The following is a 14,676-nucleotide window of genomic DNA, read 5'->3' on the forward strand; positions in this document are numbered from 1 at the left end:
CCGTGTCCGGGCGGCGGGAGGGGTCGCGCTGAGCGCGTGCGCAGGGCGCCGCCCGCGCCGCTGGGCGCGGCCCCGCGCGCAGCGCCCTGTCCCGTCCCTCGGAGCGATCGCCGCCGCGGTTCGCGAGCCGCCAAGGCCGCGGAGGGCGTTAAAGCAGCAGCTGTCACGTTTCTTGAATTCTCTTTACATCTTAAGCGCAAACACAGCAGCTCAGTACCTTTTATCAGCTAAGAAGCGTTATAAAGCAGGTGGCTGCGCTGCGGTTAGGACACCTATTCTGTACTGATGCAATGATGGAGACAGTTACAGCAGTAACCTTCACTGGGTAAGGCAACCCCTTAGAGTACTTTAATTTTCTTATACTTGTGCCTCCCTTTCATCAGGTTACTTCTGTACATACTCTTCGACARAAAGACATCTTTGCTCCCTTTCTAACAGGTGACAAGCTTCAACAGAAATGAACACAGAATCAGGATGTGAAACCACATTTAAAGCATCTAGAATTATACTGAGGTCATCTGTATTTTATCTTTTCTTTCACACTTACGTAGGCTACCATGCAGCATTAACAAAAGAGTAAATGTTTAGCCTGCTGAAACAGTTAGCTGTTTTTAGTCTCTTTTAGTCATCAGGTGGTTTACCTTAGGGTAGGAGAGAAGCCTGCGTATTAGAAGAGAACAGGAAAATTAGCACCAAACATTCACCATTTTCATGAAAGTGCTGCTTTATTTTGAGGACCTACAGAGGGTTTCTGCGATGCAAGCCTGATCCCAAATACTTGATTTTCAAAGTCCTGTTTAATGAATAGAGAGGAAAAGGACAATCTGGAAAGAAACAAAAGGGTAATGAAGTATGGGAATTGCAGAAGGAAAGGAAATGGAAAATGGCAGTTGCTCAGGTCAAGCTCTTGGGACGTGTTAGGGCAAACCGTGCCATGGAGACGGGGCAGAGAYAGTCGATGGTGCTGCCTGTGTTGGAGGGAGGCTGCGCAAAGGCTACCCCGAGTGCACTGTTCCAGTCTTACTGTGGACAGTTTAACGTAAAGCATGGGTTGGCAATGAGATGTCTCTACAGACAGATTTTAACATCCAGCAGATTAACTGCCTTACATAAAATGGGCTAACATTACAGTTAACCAAGCATAACAATTACTAAACTGTTACATGACTGACTTGTTTTTAAAGAGCAAAACATTACACAACTATGAAGATCACTAGAGGGTGCAGTGATTCTGTGAATATGCTGTACTGAAAGATATGACATGTATAAATATTATTTAACTGATGGATGAGTAGTCATACCAATACCGCCCCCAGGCCAACTTTCTGGTGTCCTTAGCCAATTTGTTTTGTAAGTTCACTGTCTGGAAGTTATTTTATAACCAACAGTTACAAAACGGCCTCTTTACTTCCATATTAAGAAGCACCTCCTGTTAGAGAGAGGCAGTTCAAGAGTTTTTAAATCATCTGTTCTGACTTGTTTCCTACACATCCTTGGAATAAAACAGAAGTGGTAAGATTAATAAGAAAACAAAAAATCAGTTATAGCAACAATCCCAAATATATTACAAATACTAATCACACAAATTTGTGCCAGTTCTGTCAAGCATTTTCTACTACAGTTCAAGATAGCATTTAAAGTGCCTTCAGTTGTGAAGAAATGACGTGTGTTTTCTTAAAACTTGAGAGAGTGCAGCACATTATTTTGTGGACAAAACTCTCAAATAGTGACTGATACACATGCATAACTGCATAATAATGACCTCACTGAAAAAGGTTGAGACAGAAATTTCCCAAGAACAGGYTACTTCAGACAGTGAAGTTTCTAGCAGCTTTCACTGGTGCCAGAAATACTAACCAATCTGTGGAAAGACTCAGGTTCAGTAAGACAGGTTCTCATTCGTTCTTCTTGTTCACACTGAACATCAAGCACCGAAGTTATTAGCAAGAAAAGCTACTATTTAATGACAAACTACTATATTCAGTTGGTAGCAAATACTTAAGTGAGAGTTATTGGAGACTACATTTTTGCTGAAGAGACCTATCTTGAACCTTCTTCCACCTCACTAGACTGTTCCTAAATATTGTTAGCATATTAATCTATCACAGTATGCAAGGCTCTATCTAGAAGATTGTAAGTCAGTTCTAAATCCACTATAGTCTTAATACCCAATGAGTGATCTTTGCAACTGGAGAATTTTGTAATGGATGTTAAAAATGCCAGGCATTTTGAGAGGTCTGAGAATACAGTATTCAGTTGTGGAAGATGGTGACCCTAAAATAGGCATAGGCAATTCAGCAGATAAACATCTCTTATTCTTTAGACTGTGTAGCCTTTCAGCAGTTTTTCAGTGAAAGCAACATTAACTACTGTAAGCAAGGAAAAAAATATTCTCTAAGGAAGTATGCCAACATTTGGTGCAGATCAGCAGCTAGCTCTTATGGTTCTTGCTTACATAAAACTTCAATTTATTTTAATAGGAGTTTTGTTCAAGTAAGTTTCACTTTTACAGATTTCTGACTATACTCAAAAACAGACAGTAGTGGGAAAGGCTGTCATTATTGATACACCAATCCAAAATCTTAGTATTAGCTGCAAGCAAGAGCCAACTGTGTTACACTTTGTAATTAAGAACTTACTGACTTTAGAAAATAATTCATGTCTCTATTTGAAAAAATATTTTTTTTTTAAACAGGTATTTTGTTCCCAAGTAATTTCTAGTAGCTTCTGTATTTGACTGCTACCAGGGCTAGACTGCTTATAAACCTGAGTTTTTTAAGAAGTGATAAAATTATAAACAATAAAGCTGGACATTGTAAAAAATAAAATGATTATTTGTGATAGAGGGGAAAGAGGAGATATTAAACAAAAATTCAAACACTGCATGTCCTAAGTGTTAAAATTCTTTATGTTGATTGTATAGCATCTTGAGACTATCATGTCTATTTTCTGATGTCGAAGAATTTTGTATTACATTATAAAGACTGACAACTCTTTTCCCTGTATATGTTGGCAATATCTGTCTAGAAATTGTTATCAAAGAAAATACTCCGCCATTTAGGCCTGCCCAGTCACAGGCACTCCCAGGATGGTTTTAAGGACCATAGCAGACATTGGGGGGCAAGTTTAGCTCAGCTGGTTCGAGCATGGTGCCTAATGCCAAGGTCACGGGCTCAATCCCCGTACGGGCTATGCAAAGGGGTGGGCTAGATGATCTCCAGAGGTCCCTTCCAACCTTACTGATTCTATGATCTAAAAAAAAAAAAAAAAAAAAAATCTGTGGAAGCCCATGCTGAGATTACTTCCTGTGTCTTTCAGGGACTCTCTGCTTATGATTCTGCAAAATGCAACTGATAAAGGAAACTGGCCCTGGGATCACGTGCCTCATATTTCAGCATGATTATGAAGAACCTGAAATGGCTTGGGATCGTGTATCGCTCAGAGGTTCCAATTAATGTATTTGCTGGAAAGTGTGTTATCACTTCACATTTTGAGACACGGGTTTGCCAGAAGGGAAGTGTGTGTTAACCTCTTTTAGCAGCTTCGTAAGATATCCATTATTTTGACTTAAAAATATAAAGATCAGCAAATATTTCATAAATGAGAATTCATTTCATCTCCAGCTTTAGCTCCAATCATTCCTACACCATCATGGCTACAAAAAAGCCAAATTTTCAAACTCATGCAGACTTAAGACAATTCCAATATTAGCTTTAAGAAAAATACAGATTTTCTGTCATGCTTAAGAAAAGCAGCACATCCTGCTTCACAGCCCTAACACCAGTGATCAATTAGACCACTCTGCAGTATAAAGTAAAAGTAATGCCAAATCCTAAGCAAAAAAGGACTTGATGATCATGGCAGTGATTCAAGCTTCAACTGTGAGTAAAACAAACACAGGAAAAAGTAGCATTTCTAATGGATTACCATAGCCACATTTTGCTGTGGTAAAATTGCTGATGAGTGGAAGCAAACCTATGGAGAAAATTCAAGTGTTGCATTTCTTTGTCACAGAAAAAACATGAGTTTTGGTTGCTTATCCTGCTTCATGTATCACCAGTCAATACATTTCAGGTTTTTCAAATGAAAAGTGAAAGAAGTTTACTACTTCACACACTTCGAGGAAAATATATTTGGTAGTTTTTTTTCCTGTCATATTCTGAAACAGCTAACACTACAATAAAACTGTATCAGTTCCTTGAACTGTAAGAAAAGGTTCTGATGTGTCTGAAATACTGGTACTCTCATACAGTGCTAAGGAAAACCATTCAAAGGTCTTACCCTTTTCTTGAGCTGGAAAAACAAGTTCCCATTCCTTTTTTCGGTCTGGCAATTGTACTGGCAGAAGACTTACACTTTTTATATTTCCTTTTCCAGACATACTTCTTCAATTACTTCCATTATACAACCCTTAATGAGTACTCTATCTATAAACACTCTTTCACCATCAGCAGTCAATTCAGCATATGAAGCCATTAGGCTGTGTTTTCCTACATACACTTACAAAATAAGTAAGTAAATAGTCACCTTGCTTTCAGAAAGGACAGAGAGCAATTTCTTAGTGTGGGAGAGTATCAGCTCCTCTAGTTCCTGTTCACATTTTAGTAGAAGCTTTGTGCAAGTAATTTTGAACAGAATTCTCATTTGTATCACCACTACACAATGTATCACATCCTGAAAACACGGTGTTAGCTGCAAATTAGTTAATTTTCATTATGTTTTTACCAGGTTAGGGCACAGCTTAAACTATGTTATGGATTAGCATTCAGATACTTCAGTGGTAAGTTAACTACCTCTTTTCAATGAGAGGGACCAAAGCTAGAAACAAATGTGGTTCATCCAAATAGCCAGCATTCTTTACCTTTTCTCCTCTGCGCAGCGCTAGCAGTTCCACAGCTGGTGTTGAGTCCTAGCAGCTTGCTTCCAAATGCTTCAGCAAGCAGGTTTTCCCTTCTGAAACCTTTCACCTTCCTTTTTCACACCTAACGTACTCCAGAATTTCTTGTCAYAGCTGAGGTCTGGGCTCATCATTTGACCCAGCATATGGTCAAGTCTATGCTAGAGCCAGAGAGAGGAAGGTGACAGGAATGTAGCAGACAGCATTTAAGACTCCGGAACTCTATACTATCTTAAGCTACCTACTTAGATCAAGTTAGCCATATTGTCAAACTATATTCTATAAAAGTGATTTCCCAACTTTTGTCAAAGCTGCTTATGCTGACTGGAGCATGCCTCATGTCTGGTCACTTACTCCCATTCTTGAGCTGCTACTCATCTTGTACCAGAACAGCTCTTCATAGGCCAGGGTAAGCATYATAAGGGAACAATACAGCTGTATTAATGTCTTTGCACAGTGAACAACATCTGGAACTAAAAAAAAAGTCACAGGCTGTGCTACTATTGCAGAGTAGGCAATGATGTTGCAAGAACAAATGGTCAAGTGCTGGTTAAGCCTGTGCTGGGCCTCCCAAAACATCTACTGGAACTATAGCTTGGTTAGATATTCAGTAGTTTTCCAAGATCCAGTTTAGTGCCATTTTGTTCTTCATACACTCACAAACTTGGTGTGCTAGTATCATGCAACAGTTCAACCCAAAATAAAACACAGATCAGTACAAAAAACTCAAATCTCTAAGTTTCTTTCCATACAGGCCAACCAGGGAAGTCTTTCTAAATCCTCTAGTACTTAGGGCTTTTCTTGCCTCACTTCAAGAAAAACAGATTGAAGGAACAGCCAACAAATCCATCTCATCTAATCCATCATGATTTGGTAAAAATATACCAAGTTGCATATGAAATACAAATCAAAAGTTTCACAAATTATCATTTTCTCTCCTGAAGAGAGAAAATCACAGTATTTCATCCCATCAACAGAGATGAAATACTAGCAAATATACCAGTTTTTGGAGAAAAGTTACAGGTGTATATATTTATTCAGGATTATGGTAGAATCGATTCATTTTCAAATTCTGTGAGGAAAACCCATAAAAGGGGGCTAAATTTCTGTGAGGTTCTCCACATGACTGGTCTGAAGAACTACCTCCACAAGAAGAACTAATTCAGAGGGGAAAGATTCATACATACCTTCTCACAGGAAAACTTACCTCAAAGTATCCGTATCTCTAGGCAAAGCCATACAAAGGAGGTCACAATCCCCACTCTGATTGTATGTCTCAGCAGCAACCACCTTCAAAGGACAGCCCATCCCTAAATCCCAGAGTGTGTTTATTTTTCTGCAGAAATAGATTGTTTCCTTGCTTCTATGTTAAAAAAAAAGTGATCTAAACAGAAAATCCTTTCTGAAAACAAATGAGAAAGGTACGTGTAGGCCCTTTTTTAGTACTTCAAATACAGTAATGAAAACAACATAAAAGCAATGGAATGTACTCAAATAAAAAGGTTCCTTCAACGTCTTCTAGACTGAGCCAAGCTGATCTGGCAGCCCTACAAACCCTACAAAGAGGACTAGTTTTCAGCCTGACTGATATTACTGGCAGCTCAGCTCTATGACTGATAGCAGCAGAACAATGAAGCAGACAGGAATGTGCAGCCAGGGACACTGTTTTTGACAACAGTATGATTTCAACCCATTTAAATCACTTCTGAAAGTGTAGCCTAACTGGCTATTGTGTTTTACACAATAAAATCCAGCATGATAGTGATCTGTACTCATTTTGTCCTAGTGAAAGGATGAAAGAGACAGTACAGTAATTGTGAATCTGATCATTTACACTAGTAGGTTACACTAGTAACCTACAATGAATATTAAATATATGCATGCAAAAATCCAATGCATGCACAGTTCTACTAGTGACTTCCCAAATGCATTAAGAGAAACAGAAGCTTCTAGAGAACGTGTGTATAAATAAGAGTTTCCTATCTAGCACGTATCTAGCATCTTCGTATGTTCACCTTTAACATTTGCCTTGATCACAAGGACAAGTAGAGATATGAAATACAGGCAGCAGGAATCYAGCGACACTCTCAAGATTCAGAACATCTGGTTCCCTGGCCAGGTTTCCAATCCGCTTTCTTATGCCAAGAATTTTAAATTGCATGTATGCATAAGAAATAGAAATAAAGAAAATCCTATTGCTCACTGAGAAATATCAAACGCAGGCTCATACAGTGTGATTCTATGTAATATTGGTCATGTAGATGTCTTACTGCAGAAATGAAATACAGTGAGCATATACACAATATAAAGTTTGTGTCACAGCTGTTTTCTTGTGTTTTGGGGGAAAAAAATCCAAAAGGCAGAGTGTATAATGAGAATTATTCGTGCTCAGCTACCATACTCTAGTTCACGTAACATAAAAAAGGGAAGGTATATTTTCTTCCTTCTCAGACTAAAACCAATATGGGACAAAGTAATTTTTTTCCCATAGACTTGTATACAGATTCAGAATCTGATTTCCAAGATGAACTGTAAAAGGACTCTTCTTGGAACTTCCTAATGTGTACTGTTTTTCTACTGCGCAAAKCTTTCATCCATATCCATGGACTGTAGTACACTGTAGTACAAAGGCAGCAGTCAAAAAGTGACATTGTTCTCTAGCATGATGATACTGGCAGGGGAAAAGAGAAAAAAAAAAGAAGAAAAAAAAAAATGTGAAGAGGAGACGTAGTTTCTTAATAATACTATTGCTCATCTATTTCCTGTTTCAAAGTTATATTGATTTCTTTCTCAGACACTTTGAAAAAACAGTCTGATTCTTAAAATCATTTCTGAACTGTAAAATAGCGTATGATCTTTTGAAAGACATCTGTGATTTATTTGTGGGAGGAGGGGAACTTGGATTTGGAATGTCTCCATCCTAGTGTTTCCATTTACTCAATATAGCAGCCAAATTACTAGGTTGCACAAATTACTTCAACACTAGACTAATACAGTGAACGTGACTTGGTCACATTTTGCCTAGAGTCAATTCACTCCTCTCTAAGAGTGAGCGCATATGAGTAAAACAACAGCACATTCTTCTCTCACAAGCCTGCAGATCTTTATCCATCTACTTTTTATCATCTACAATGGGTGATTATATTGTGAATAGGTACCTACCCTGCAGAAAAAGCTAAGTTCAGGAGTCACACTAACCTTCTTTGCCCTGTTTTCACATACTAATCCATTTGCTCTGCTAACCTGCTACACAAATCACTGAAGACACATGAACTCACATTTCATGAACTCAAGTATCTATTCATGCAAATTTAGGCGTCAAGATCCTACTACATAAAATGTATCATAAATTGCTAAAAAAAAAAAAAAAAAAACAAAAAAAAAAAAAAAACAAAAAAAAAAAAAAAAAAAAAAAAACACAGAAGGGTGATTTTTAGCAAATAGTTTAAAAAGTGAGTATGTTAAGTATGTCGCTACTGAGAAATGAAGAGGGAAGTTTTGAATTAAGTGATTACATAGCAATGCTTCTCAAGGCCTTCAGTAACTTTTCTAATCAGGCAGAAAGTGGAAATGATTTCCCTGAATGAACAACATCAATGGTTTTCCATTATCCACAATAAACAACATTCTGAACATCATCTTAAAATGTAGCTATTTTCTCTCTACTGTATGATTTTTCACTCTTTTGCACTCATAAAACTCAGTCAGCTATGTTTAGCATGAAGATGACCTCATCCACTGCTAAAAACAAGCAAAACTACTTTGTCTTTTCATCTGAACAGAAAGCTCATTTTTACTTTATCTAGTCAAAAAAAGAACTGGTTCTACCAAGACGGTACGTGTTTGCTAACATTTCTGAAGCAGTGGAACTTTAATTGATTAATAGTTGATGTTAAAGCAACATCAGGGTTTTTCCTCTTCATAAGACTCTCATTCTTGCATCACAGAAATACTGAGGGATTTTTAAGTTAATGTAAAAACCACTCAGTTCTATAATRGTGGAATATGTTCATTATATGTTTCACCTATATATCCCACTGCCTCAAGATGCCTCATGTATTCAAGAATAGCCCTTTAGATTTCAGCTTCCAGAAGTCTATAAACATAGACTATGAAGTAAATTTTCTTCCCTTTGCAARCACGTCACTATATATGCAATTCTACTACATACCTCTCAAAGTGACCAGATTTATATAAAGCACATACAATGTCTCAGTTAAATGCAGACTGAGAATTAAGACAGAAAAAATCTGAAAAAAATCTACAGTGCAAGCTTCTACTACAACATACAGTTGTACATATCTGCATCAAATGCCAGATAGAGCTTTTGACACTTTATCTATGGAAGCAGTATAGGCTGCCTAAGATCTCATAGTATCTGTAGAATCTGATTTAGTAACCTCTTAACAAATTTAGTAATCTCTTAACAAAAGGTGGTGCATATTTTCAGAAAGATTTAAAATAGTCTTTGGATGCAAACAGAATGGCCTTTCACTCTTTTGATAATGGAAATAGATTTTCTTGGACAAGCTCTGACAGGTAATATGAATTCAAAACCTGCCTATGAAAGATATGTACAGAGGACGATTTTATCTTCCATCAGATTCTGGCCTGAATCTCCCATCATACCCACAGAGGTTCACTGAACCGGTAACATTAGGGTCATGATGCATCCTGACAGGATGTCATTGTTTAATGAACAAATTCATTTATTTTACTATTAAATTCATACTTGAAGTCTTTCTTAACATGTTAAAAAGAATGTGGTAACTTTTCAGAAACCTGTGACATTTGGCTGTGAAACAGTAGCAGACTATATGAACTGGTAAGTAATGATATTGCTGCTAAAGCACACCCCAATTTTTAGCTAATAGGCTGAAACTAAGAAACATCAAGGCGAGATCAAATTTTTGCTACATAGTATTTAGCTTCCCTCCYCTCCCCTAATATCCCCCACACACTGCAAAGTAAACCAGGCATTATCTTTACTTCAGAATGTTTAGTTTAAGTTGAGGTAGAGAAAAAACACGCATTTGATAGAATGATCTGATAGCTGATGCTGCCCTAGAACAAACGTAAGCTTTTCAGATGCATTTTTTCCTTCCACAGAACTTCCTAGTGGCTCATTTAAAGCTGTACAACCTCGGAGTATTGTTTCCTCATATGTAAAACTGGCCAAATACCTTCCTTCAAGCATGCGATGTATTTACTGCTGTTCTGAAGCACACTGAGGCACTAGCATTGTCTACATGATTTGAATGCAAGTAGTTATTTTTCCTATCAGCTTTCTGATGGTAAAGTTAAACATACAGATTGCAGATGCACATGATTGCAGTTAGCTGGCCACCTCACAGCCTTGTTAGTGGTATACTGGCTACTCTTGAGACTAGGTCTTCTGCCTGCTGTATGTGGTGTTCTCTTTTGTTCTAGCATACTCAGATAGCCATAGTGAAATAGTATGAATATCATATGGGTGCACTTCTATTTACATTTTGCAGTAGAGGTCTTAAGTAGGTGGCACATGGCTCTCGGATGGCTTTCAGCTAATGAATGACGCACAGTTTCAGTTTAAAGAGTGACTCAAATTTTGTAACAAGGTACATGCTGCATGACTCGTTAGCACCATGACTTTCAATTTATTTATTTTACAATTGTGAAATTTCCTTATTTTGTTCATGGAGTTTGATAATGGCTACACAGAGTCCCATTTTGTAGGTACCATTAATGGGAGCAGCAGCTGCAAACAGGTGTTCAACTTAAGGGCAGACACACAGTGGTATACAACTTGTGGATGCAACAACTATTCTGTTGTCTAGGAAACAGTCTCTTTCATAATTTCAGTGTATTTAAAACTCTGCATAACATGACAATTACCAGCCAGATAATGCTGTTTTCTTGTAAGTGTCACAAACGTGCATGTGATCATGTAGGCAGATAATAATCATATGTTATCACCCACAACTCATGAGCAAGCACAGTAACTACAATTAAAGACACAACTACATAAAGTACTTTGAAATTACTGATTATTTTCCATTGCTTGGAAATAATCATACTTCTCCCCTAAATCTTACCCCTTTCTGAATCTACAACACTTCTTATAAAAATGTACCATACTATTAAACATTTAATGAATAAAACTTTCCAATGTCTATGCCTGAAGAACTAGTGATGACAGGTAGTGGTGGGTAATACATTACATTACACACACAAACATATGTGCGTTACACACACATTTTTTCATGGTCTTCAAACCATGATGCCTTTATCCATCAGGTCAAAATTTCTATACCACTCCTTGTTTCAGAAATATTATACTCAGATACTATTAAAGCAATATGTGAATAAAAGCAAAACACTGACTGTTCCTACAAAACAGCAAAGCAAGTAAGGTGCTACAAGCTAAGAAATGTTCATAACACAATCTACTACACATGAGTGGCTATTTAGCCACGAGTATTCTGCTACTTAACTACCAGAGAGAGAACTATCATACCAGTTCTAAATCAAACAGCCTTGAGGCACCTCTGTCTCTCACTGGCTAACCACAGAGTTATGATGAAGGCAAGCCATTAAATCATTTTTGTTCTGTGCTGTTTGGACCAGAGATTAGGCAAATCCTGGGTTAGGTCAATTTATGTTGGCCTTAATGCTGAGATCAAATTCCTTGGAACACTTCATATTGTTTTTGCTCTTCTGACTGCTTTGCTGTATATAGAACACGTATCTGAGGTACACATAATATCATAGCCTTTTTCCTAAGTCAAAGTAAATCCAGATCTCACTACATGCAAAAAAACACACAAAATTATTTAGTCTACTCTAGTGCTTTATACTTTCATTTCATCCTACATCTYAGGAATAACCTTGGAAAATTCTCTTTTTATTATTTTCTTTTTCAGTCTTGAAGTAGTTTCTTAACATTTGCAATTCTGTCATTTCTTTATTTATATGCTCTCCCTGACCTACAATGCAAACTTAATGCTGCTAGCCTTTTGTTGTAACAAAAATGGTCCATTACTTCTACAAGTTGATTTTCTCACTTAACCAGATGCCAATAAATAGCTGCATAACCACTAGCTTCATCCTTCCAAAGACTTTTTCCAGTGCCTCTCAAAAGGCCAGATACATCATATCAACCAGTTCTTTTACTGCACATTTTATGGATACAATTCTAGTAAATTGGTGACAATACATTTTCTGTTTCAAGTTGTGCTTGTCTGACTGCACTGCATTTCCCAGGAATTTTTATTATTCTAGTTATTTTGACCATTTTATTATGCAAGTAAAACCTGTTTTCTGTAAATCTTCAGATCTCTCCCAACAATTTCTCAAAGTTACAAAATTTGTTATCCTTCAACACTAATATACTTTCCAAGTCCACTGATAAGTCAAAGACAGAAAATGTCAGTCACTTTCTTTTTAAATTGAAAGGTTTACCTAATTCTAACATAACCGACATCACCAATCATTATCCTGCATCTGGCTATGCTATTTTGATGAACTCCTTACTACTATATCTGTATCAATTATTCAGAATTTTGAAGAGATTAAGTGTGCAGAGCAGCTCCAAATACATGCAATTTAATCTTACAATCACAGAAATCCTATTTTGCATTCTAGGTAGCACTACCATGGTGACTTAAGTAAAATGCCAGTTGAGGTACTCAAGAATAATCCTCAATTGTTCTTACTAGAAGTCAGGACAATGGACTGACACAAGTTTAAAAACACCACCTTAGAAACTGCTCCCTGCAAAAAACAACCTGTTCTTTGTACATATCTAACACTAGGCTAACTCATTCATTCAAGGTTTTCCCTCCCTCCCCCACSTCCCTACCTCCAAAAGAGGTTAAGAAAACAACACTGGAAGAGAGAGAACAATGAACTGTAACTATCTGGGGTAGAGAGTTACTGTTTAGGAGATCCTAGCTGAGTATAAACTGTACAAATGGGTGCAAACTCACAAAATTAAAATTTAGTTTGAGTGTGTCTAAAGAAGAAGAACTTATGTTCGGATTTGTAACATTCTTCCAGGGAAGAAGTGATACAATGCTGTTTTAACTCCCTCAAGCAAAAAAAAAAAAAAAAAAAGAAAAAAAAGAAATCTTTTTCTCTTTTTCCATATGAAGAATGCTTTTTAAGTATTTTCAGTTTGACTTTTAATATACAGATAGAAATAAGTATTAGATTTGATTACTAACAAAAGGCAAAGAAAAAAAAAACAGTTATAATACTATAACAACCTAGTAATAAAGTGCTTGGTAATATTTTGGAAACTGAGTATTCATCTGTGGATCGTAGGTTAAAGCTTATAATTTTGCAAGTATAGAAAATTCTCCTACATCTAATATCACATATTTAGACCCTGAAAATGTGAATATATATGTATTTTTGGATACATATGCATATAGAAGGGGTACAAATTGCTTTCTCCTTGTAATAAAAATTTGTAAGTAAAGAATTTTTAGTGCCATTCTATTTTTCCCCCCTCTTCTTGTAAACTGCTTGTAAATAACGTAATACTCTAAAGCTATCAAAGTACTTAAAAAGACTGCCTTAGGGTATTTAAAACACAGCATCAGTTGATAAGAAAGCTTTCATCTTCATTAGAAATGCAACACATTCATAAGAGAATTTCTACTTTTTAATCAACTTCCATTTCTCAACTTTTTTTTTCTATGCCTGCTTCTTATGTTTCTGAGTATCACCTGAAAAGAGAAATAAATTAATTAGCATATATTTCAGTTCTGGCCTGTATCCAATAGGGAGATTCTGTTCATCACAATTTTGTTGTCCTACAGCGTTATTCTGAGCCGTCTGATGGCAGCTCAGGACTGCTATGCCTATTCTTGCTTTAGAGCCAAACATGATTGCACCTTTGATGTCCACAGATGTTAACTGCACTATAATACCAGCATTTGTTTGTGAAGTTCAGTTCAATGAAGCATCTATACTGCTCCACAGACACACACAGTTTGACTRACATATCAAGGATGACTAAGAGATGTAAGCACTGAAATAGCCTCCTGTGCAATGCATATGCTATGAACTTACCCCATAATAATGCTGTAAGCTTCTCTCCAAGGAAATAGAATGCTAACAACTCAAGGTAGGAAGTGACAAAAAGCAACATCCTTCCAGCTATGTCTAGAGCTTCTAAAATCGGGTATACCCAAATTCCTGAGGCATAATTTACCCACAGCATCCTAAGAACAAGGAAAAACAAAATCTTAAACATGAAACAGCCATGTCTACATATTTTCTTTAATATAATCTATCTTGTTTATTTCTCAAGCCACATAAATCCTCAATTCTTAGTTCAGAATAAAATTGGCTGCAGAAATACATCATTAACTACATCTTAAAGCTATGTGATTTTAGTAATTTCCAGTTAAAGTATCTTGGTTTCATGCAAAAGTATCCATTGCTGCAATTACCTCTTGTATCTCTGATAAACGAGAGAACATCACATCTGGCTTGAGAAAATGTAATCAATTAAAGATATTGACATGGACAATAGAATCCTTGAGCTTGATTTGGATGGCAACCAAAAAGTATCAATATCTGTAATATGGGTAGTTAGACTGACAGACTTAGATGGATCAAATACAGATCCTTCACTAACTAATGCAATTTGCTCAGGGTGGAAAAAAAACAATGTTACTACATTAAATGTATAGGGGAAAAATAAATAAGTTGCAGTAACTGCACATGTTCGACCATTATCCCTCTCCATAGGAAAATCATATGAAAGGCACTTCTTGAGGTCCGCTCAG

At 36.8% G+C, this 14,676-nt stretch overlaps 1 protein-coding gene and 1 long non-coding RNA gene across 2 annotated transcripts in view; one reads left to right on the forward strand and one right to left on the reverse strand.

Moving 5' to 3' along the window:
- PRELID3B (PRELI domain containing 3B) overlaps positions 1-14,676 on the reverse strand; it is a gene marked incomplete at its 5' end in the record, with an annotated part of 66,216 nt that overhangs the window by 4,124 nt on the left and 47,416 nt on the right. The gene's annotated exons all lie outside the window — the stretch shown is intronic.
- On the forward strand, positions 71-3,601 carry LOC146590788 (uncharacterized). Its single transcript, XR_014896912.1, has 2 exons — positions 71-325; positions 3,319-3,601. It is a non-coding gene; the product is annotated as an uncharacterized LOC146590788 (long non-coding RNA).

The sequence above is a fragment of the Rhea americana genome, unplaced genomic scaffold (genome assembly GCF_003343005.1).
Source record: "Rhea americana isolate MKP2758 unplaced genomic scaffold, rheAme1 scaffold_4, whole genome shotgun sequence".
Taxonomy (NCBI): domain Eukaryota; kingdom Metazoa; phylum Chordata; class Aves; order Rheiformes; family Rheidae; genus Rhea; species Rhea americana.